This window comes from Balaenoptera physalus (genome assembly GCF_965194825.1).
Source record: "Balaenoptera physalus genome assembly, chromosome: 4".
In the NCBI taxonomy this organism is placed as follows: domain Eukaryota; kingdom Metazoa; phylum Chordata; class Mammalia; order Artiodactyla; family Balaenopteridae; genus Balaenoptera; species Balaenoptera physalus.
Window position 1 is genome coordinate 38,612,657 of NC_138891.1, and position 8,627 is coordinate 38,621,283.

An 8,627-nucleotide genomic window follows, 5' to 3' on the forward strand; every position below is an offset into this window, starting at 1 on the left:
CTTAGAGGACTTTCTTTAGGGATAGTTGAAACATTCCCCATTTTTAAAGATAGAAATTCAAGACAAACAAAACACAAACGGCACACACAAATGCTAGCATCCAAAGAAACAAACGAACTGGTTCACAAATCGGGTAAAAGACCAACAACTCTTTCCTCTCTCCAACAGGGTACCCCACTCAAAAACAAAACAAATTGGCTTATTCCGGAGAAAAAGCCCCAAACAGAGAGGAAATAAAGTTTCCGGCTGTATACACTGGAGCAACTCACCCTACTGGATGGAGTCTGTCGGCTCCCAAATGTCGATTCCTTGCTCTAACTGCCAAGTGCTGGGGCAGCCGGTGCTGCTTGGAGGAACTTTGAAGAGAAGACCCTCAGGACAAGTGGTCCTGGCAGGTGCTAGGCCTACCTCCAAAATTCCCCAACTGGGACCAGCTGGCCACGAGCAGCAAGGCTCCTGGATGGCTCATCAAAATTTGTTACTGAGCCCAAGCTTGTACTGCTTGTCACACAACGGGCCAATAAACTGAGAGATGAGTCGCTGGGGCAAGGAACAGTGACTTTATTTGGAAAGCCAGGAAACTGAGAAGATGGTGGACTCGTGTGCCCAAAGAGCCATTTTGCCTGTGTTAGAATTCAGGCTTCTTCATGGAATTTAACTCTCAAATATGCCTCTCTATAAACTGTTTTATCCTGTTGCATCTGACCATGCTCCATTACTCTCTTTTTATTTCAAAGACTAGATGTTGGATCTTTGTCAAAGCTGGGGACTGTTAAATCTAAATTCATGTTTGGTTTTGTTTCATTTATCATTTTCATTCATTGATAATACACAGTGATCATACATTTCTATAATACCAAGACAGAATAAAATAAATATAAGATGCATCTCTCATCTTTAATTATCCCCCTCCCCTCCCCTCCCCTCCCCCTTCCCCTCCCCTCTCAAAATAAAAAGAATTTGGGCTTCTTTTATACTAAAAGAGGAGGGAGTAAAGTCATACATTTCCTGGTTCCAGTCAGCTTCCAGAGGGTGTGTTAATTCTTCCTCTCTGCAGTCATTCACAGGTGGGCCGGTTAGGATGTTTCCTGTGAGCTAAACAAAGGTATTTTAGCTTAATGCTCATTACCTGGGAGGCAGAGTTCTCAGAGATGGGCCATTATGTATAATTTAAGCTTATAGGCAACATCCCTTTAGTGACTAACTTGTAATAGAATACAAAAGGTTCTTCCCTATTACAATATTATGTAAATAAATAATAGAGAATCCTAATTCCACTTGGAGGATCATTGTGAAAGGCTGCTTGAAAGTTGTGCAGTCTATCCGTTCCTCCACTCTAAAATGTATCCCTTAAAGAAGGTGTGGTGCATATATACAGTGGAATGCTACTCAGCCACAAAAAAAGAACGAAATAATGCCACTTGCAGCAACATGGACGGACTTGGAGGGTATTATGCTAAGTGAAATAAGTCAGATACAAAGACAAATACTGTATGATATCACTTGTATGTGGAATCTAAAATATGACACAAATGAACCTATCTATGAAACAGAAACAGACTCACAGACACAGAGAACAGACTTCTGGTTGCCAAGGGGGAAGGGGGATGGGGGAGGGATGGATTGGGAGTTTGAGGTGGCAGATGCAAACTATTATATATAGAATGGATAAACAACAAGGTTCTACTTTATAGTACAGGGAACTAAATTCAATATTCTGTGATAAACCATAACGGAAAAGAATATAAAAAAGAAGGTATACGTATGTACAACTGAATCACTTTGCTGTTCAGCAGAGATTAACACAACATTGTAAATCAACTATACTTCAATAAAAAAATACATCCCTGACTTAATTACATCTTACCACATGCTGTCTGTCTGCAGCACATAGTTTGAGCCCCTCACCCAAATTACTTTTATTTGTTCTATATACTAGTGTTGTGCTACTGGTTTTCACTGCAGAATATTATTTTGAAAAAATGATAACAGTCTATTAACCAGTAAGCTTTAAAAAAAATCTCTTGTTATTCATTTGATCTCCTGTAGACCCATTTTTGCCCTCCCCTCCCACCTCTACCTCCTCATTGAGACTTCAGGAGGTATCCATTGCCTCAGAAAAGGGATGTGAAAAGAAGTTAGAAGTAACAGTGAATTGTCAGCCTTTGAATTTCAGAATAAACTTCTGAGACTCAGAGCAGAGATAATACTTTGAGAAAATAGGGTTTTAAGTCTCTCAAGTCAGGATTTTGAGGTTAAAAATTTCATGACCATGAAGAACCTTGGATATGAACCTTGTTGCATAAATAATACATTTGGGAATACTGTGCGGAAGGGGGACTAGGAAGAACCTGAATAAATGGCGACTACTCCTAATTGACTGAGTTTCCCCTGAACCGACTAAGATGACATTTTTTTCACCAGGTGAAATGGGATCCAGGGCTCGACATAAATTAAGTCTAATATAAAGTAATAAAGAAAATTACATTGTTCATATGTACGAAGTCATGAGGGTGTTTGTACCCTTACACATCTCGTGAAACATGCTCCTGCCCTGAGCGGGGAGATATAGAGGCTATTGTTGCTATAGGGTTCTCTTGGGGAGGCCCCACAGGAAAAAATTCTTGGGTCTCAGTATCGGGAATATTTTCTTCCTCTGGGCAAATGGTTTATTTTTAGTCTGGGAAACTGTGACTCATGGATCTGATTGAATGCCTCTCCTAAATTTGGCTGCATGGAAGCGTGGAGTCAGCTCTAAACCCTACCTGCCTTTTGCAGTGGGTAGAACCTCACAGCATGCATTTCATCTGCTTACGTCATCCTGGTGACTTTTTTCTGCTCTATGCCTTTACTTACTCTCAGTCTGGTTGGACTTTCTGGGAAGCAGACCTTGAGACAGAATTTAAGGTGCAGGATGTTTACTAAGGAGTATCCTTAGGATCAACACCTATGGGAGGGAGTGGAGAAGAATCAAGATTGGGGAGGGGGAGAAGCTGAGCTTTAACGCAGCCCCAGTGGTAGCCTCAGCTGACCCCATGGGGAGCTCTGGAGGTAGAATGGGCCCTCAGAGCTGTTCAAATTTGTGCTGGGGCACCAAGTTCTTCACTGGAGAAGGGCCTTGGTAATGCATCAGTCTGAATGTTTGTGTCCCCTAAAATTCATGTGTTGAAACATCGTCTTCGAAGTGGTGGTGTTTGGAGATGGGACCTAATTTAGGAGGTAATTAGGTGATGAGGGCATAGCCCTCATGAATGGGATCAGTGCCCTTATAAAAGAGACCCCAGAGAGCTCCCTCACCCCTCCTGCCATGTGAGGACACAGCAGGAAGATGGCCGTCTGTGAACCAGAAGCGGGACCTCACCAGATGCCGAAACTGCTGGCACCTTGGTCTTGGTTTTCCCAGCCTCCAGAACTGTGAGAAATAAATGGCTGTTATTTATACGTTACCCAGTCTAGGGTAATTTGTTATAGCAGCCTGAACAGACTAGGACAATCAGTGTCCATCACACTTATTTTTAAAATCTACTATAAAAATTTTAAAAAATCATAAATTATTTTTGGAACAAGGGCACAAATAAAATAAGTAGTTAAAAATAAGTGACCCTGGGGACTTCTCTGGCGGTCCAGTGGTTAAGGCTCCACACTTCCAGAACTGCAGGGGGCTCGGATTCGATACCTGGTTAGGTGATTCTGTCCTCATTCTTGCTTATGTTATGTTGTCTCTTAACTTAACTTTGATCCTGAGTCTTTGCATGCACTGTTCCCTAAGACTAGAATGAGCTCTCTCTTCTTTTACTGTGAGAGTGTGAAAGAACAGGTCCATAGTAGAAGAAAATTGGATTCCTTCTCCAAGGCCCGGAATGTTATCACCTCTTCGGTGGAAGGTTTGCTACCTCCTCCAAAGAGTCAGCTGCCTCCTTCTCTCTCTCTGCCAAGCTCCCAACATCACACACTCATAATCCCTCCTCCACAGACAAGACTTGTCCTCAAATCTGACCCCTTTTGAGGGTTCTCTTTATAGAACAGTGCCACCACCAATCCACTGGTGCCAGAATCCTGAGGGTGGGTTCCTATCTATTGCCAAGTCCTGTAATTTTTATTTCAAAAATATCTCTCTAGCTCTCCATTTCTATTTCCAGTGCCACTCCCACCTTACAAGCTCTTATTATATCTCTTGCCTGTACTATCTTAGTAGCCCCCTGTCTTTCTCCCAGTGTCTATTCTTGCTTTCCCAGCAACCCATTCACCACACAGCAGCTGGAGGACTTATAAAACTGTTGACCTAATCATGTCACCCTGTTTTAAGCCTGTCAACAGCTCTCCCTCTGGGCCTGCAAGACTTGCCCATATCCCCTGTCTCACCACCCTCATCAGTTTTCCTCTCCTCCCTGCTGTTTTCTGGACACACTGGCTTGTTTTTGATACCTCCAATGGGCTGTGACTTTCTTCTCCCCATGGTCATCTCTCACTGTGATCACTCTTTCTGGTCTGCCTTTCCTTCACCTCTTCTGCAGACTAATAACTCATGTTCATCCTTCAGATCTCAGGTCAGAAAACTCGTCCTCCAGGAAGCTGTCCTTAAATTCCTAACTAGGTCAGCCCTCTCATTTCATGATCTCTATCCATTGTGCTTTCACGAAGTACTGGTCACATGGCAATTTCATAATTAAGAAACGACTTTAACATCTTTCTCTTCTACTAGAATATAAATTCCACAAAGGTTGGGATATCTTGATGACCTCAGCGTTCCCAATGCCTAGCACAGGCCCTGCACATAAGAGGTGCTTTCTGTTTTGTTTTACATACTGGATAAATATGTACTTATTTACTGAGTTTCTTAAAGGCATGGACAATTTACTAGTCAGTGCCCTGGCATAGTATCTGGCATATGTTGGATGTGCAATACATGTTTGTTGGATGAATATCTTGAATCAACAACTTGAAGGGTTGTCTTGGGGAAGAGGAAGCAGACATTTCGTGTGGCTGCAGGAAAGAGAATTAAGACCAAAGGTTAGAAATTACCAAAAGGCAGAATTTTCCAAAAAACAATCCAAAGGATGAGTAACCTAATAGGAATCACATAATAGGATGCTTTTGGGTTTTGGGATTATGGGAAATTTTTGTTGTATTTTATTTTAATAGTCCTTTTTTGTTTTCTGCATTTTCTACAATAAATATTATTTTTATAATGAGAAAATATTAATTTAAAAAACATGTGGACTGGTGATAAAGTAATGGATTCTCTGTCCCTAGAAGTGTTTGAACAGCTGGGAATGACACCTGCCAATGATGACAAGGAAGGGACTTCTCCGTGGTTGGGGCAGAGGAGGTTGGACCCTACGTGCTCTAAGGTTCTTCTAAGTCCAACGCCCCATGATATTGTTAACTGAATGATAAATGCTGAGCCCCCTTTCTTGGAAGAACTTGGCCTAGTTTACATGGCTGTCTTACAGTCTGCCAGTGACTTCCTTACACTGGAAGCTCACAATGACAGTATTGGCTGCAGTATTTGATTTGTATTCACCTGAGGCTGATATAACAGGAGGATTTCTGGACATTATAGTGATGTCAAGAACATGAATATATAGGTGAGGGATGTTTGTGTGGAAAAGCTTAAGATATCCCTCTATGAAATATTTTAGTGAGTCCTGATTAAAATGTTCTCAAATCAGCACTTAAAGCACACATACCCTAAGTATTATATTTCATGGTTAATCTTTCAAGATAGACATTTCCAAACCGTGGTTTTGGTTAAATTAAAAAGATGGGCTTTACTCTGAAGACATTTCCAAACCGTGGTTTTGGTTAAATTAAAAAGATGGGCCTTACTCTGATTTTTGTGTTTATGAGCTAGTTTGGGCAAACAGGATCATTGCTTTTCTCTCTTAACAGAAAAGACGTTTAGAACAATTCCTCCATATTACAATAGCTTTGAATTAAGAGGAATAGAATACTCCCAGACGTTATCGGATGTGTAGAAGTGAATCTCAGTTAAGAACAGTGCAACACACATGAAGTTCTTCTGATTACATGAAATCCGGCCTAATTAGATAGATAGAGAGAGCAAGGGGGAAATCTAAGACAATGACATAATAAGACTGATTTCTACAAACTACGTGTCAACATTGTTTTGTTGTCACAACTCCTGTGTAAAAGAATATGTGTATGTATATATGTATAAATGTGTACTATACTGACAAATGTGTATTATCCTGACATAAGTGGACTGATAGTTAAAAAATAAAACAAGGCAAGAAAAGAATTCTAAAAGAATTCAAAAAGGAAAAATTAGAATTTACTATTATCTGTCTCCTCCCAAGTTTCCAGTGAGGTCTCATGGAGCACTTGTTATTCCTATTAACAAATAAGTTTGTCATTTGTTTGAGTACTTTCCACTCTTACATTATTTGAGTATTTTATAACTCTTCTAGGTTCTCAGTACCAAAGTGAATTCTAATCATTTTATTGACTGAAAGACAAAGGAAGTGTATTTTCTTTCTATTCGACGAAAACTTTAAAAAGGTTTGTTCAAAAAGGCATCAGGAATTATGTAAACACAATGTGTCTGATTATCATCTTACAGAATAACGCACAAGAAAGTTCCAGGATTTCTGGCTCCCCTCCCCATACCCCCAGAAAGTTTTTTCTTTGAAGTAGACAAGTTCAATATGTGCTGCGTTGGGGGTGTAGAATGAGAAGAATGTCAATATGGAAACTGCTCTGCGATGCTGGGGTTCTCATGGCAGCACCCAGGAGCTCAGGCCTCCAGTGGAGCTGGTGGCCTGTCCTGCCAAGAACAAGGCTGGAAGGACTTGTGTAACCTGGTAATAGAAGGGACAGAGAGGAGGAGGTGGAAACCTGTCTCATCAAAGCGCACTGAATAGAAGCTTCCTTACCCAGGCAAGTACCTGGAAAAGCCCAGCCTTGGGGCTTGTCCTGATCTGCTACAGTTCATACAGTGGATCCATTCTACCTACTCTGCTCTACGCCTCCCTCTGCTCCTCCCTGGGTCCCCAGCTTCCAACTTGGCTCCAGGCCTTGCCTCCCTACTCTTGTCTCTGGCATGACTGACCTCTAGGACTCATCTGGATATGCGCCTCCTTCTTGGTACGGATTCCTCTTCAGACACCATCCCAATTTACCCCCATGCTCCCCAATCTGTGACAGTGGATAAAAGACACACCACATGCCCCTACCCTCACCCCTGCCACCTTAGTCCATTCCCTATGTAGCTTCCCTGCCAGGGCAGGGGACTTGGATAAAGGAGAGTACAGGAAGGGAGACACAGAGGCACCAGACACATGGCTTGTTGTGTGGACATTAGCTATTTTTATTTCCATCAAAACAGAGGGTGTGGTGGTTAATTTTATATGTCAACTTGACTGGCCTAAGGGATGCCCAGATAGCTGGTAAAACTTATTTCTGGGTGTGTCTGTGAAGGTGTATTTGGAAGAGATTAGCACTTTGAATCAGTAGACTGAATAGAGATCCACCCTCACTAATGTGGGTGGGTCTCATCCAATCTATGGGGACCTGAATAGAACAAGGAGAACCCTGACTAATACAGAGGGTAAGCATGCACAGGAATGGCTGATCTCATACCTTTGAGAATGGGTGCACTGGGGGCATTTTAACCATTTTAACAGATTTAAAAATTTCTTATATTTGCATATGATTTACTGTTCACAAAACTTTTACATACAGTTTTGAATACTGTGGAACCCTTAAATTAATACTTACTTTTGATCATTTATTTGCATTTTTTTCTCCAATTATTTACCAGTTCTGAAATTGGGATGTGTCTTACAATCAGTGGTGTTTTGCAATCGTCATCCACCAGGAATGACTGTGACCAGGTATCACTTGAACTTGGCCCCAGCTCTTTGTGTTGTAACTTCAATTGAATTGTGTACACGGTTGACACTACATGTTTAGTATGTAAACTGCTGTTTAGTATGTCTTAACAAATTATAATATGATTTGACTTTGTAACAAAAATTTATCATGTACATAGAAAAGCGCAGAAATAGAGGATTGGGATGAAATGTGACATTAGTGAACCAAAGAGCCATCATTGGAGTAATGACCACGGTTCCGTATGGTCATGCAAAGCAACCACCAGTGTTTTGCCTAAGAAAGGAAGATATCAACACGTAATAAAGCCATGTTTCACTGTGTTGCTGAAATAGATACCAATCTATAGAATTACCTATCACATAACATGCAAAGTACCTAAAGTCAGAAAAAAATTGCTAAATCCCTCAGAATAGATAAAAGACATTTTGGTAAAACACTACTCATTGGACTGTTATTAAGGTATTGCATCATAATTTCATTGGTAGGATTTCTTTTTTCCACAGTGGTAGATAAAAAAATGGAGTGTTATTACCAAGCACCTATTAAGATAAAGGTTCTCTGCTGGAGGCTTTTACATGACATTTAATCCTCATAACAGCTGTGCTCCATAGATAATATTATCCCCAACCCAGAGATGAGAGAGGAGTGATTTTCTCAGGTTGGTAATTCAGTTTGGGTAGAAGTAGGACTCAAATCCTCATGTGTCCATGCCCAAATCCTGTGCTACTTTCTGCAGACTCCGCTGCCTGGGGAGAGCTCTCCCTGATTTT

The 8,627-nt window shown here is 41.1% G+C and overlaps 1 protein-coding gene and 1 long non-coding RNA gene across 4 annotated transcripts in view; one reads left to right on the forward strand and one right to left on the reverse strand.

Moving 5' to 3' along the window:
* The window catches only part of VEPH1 (ventricular zone expressed PH domain containing 1), a 298,073-nt gene that overhangs the window by 69,400 nt on the left and 220,046 nt on the right, over window positions 1-8,627 (reverse strand). The gene's annotated exons all lie outside the window — the stretch shown is intronic.
* Window positions 1-8,627, forward strand: part of LOC309659751 — a 701,522-nt gene that overhangs the window by 64,840 nt on the left and 628,055 nt on the right. The gene's annotated exons all lie outside the window — the stretch shown is intronic.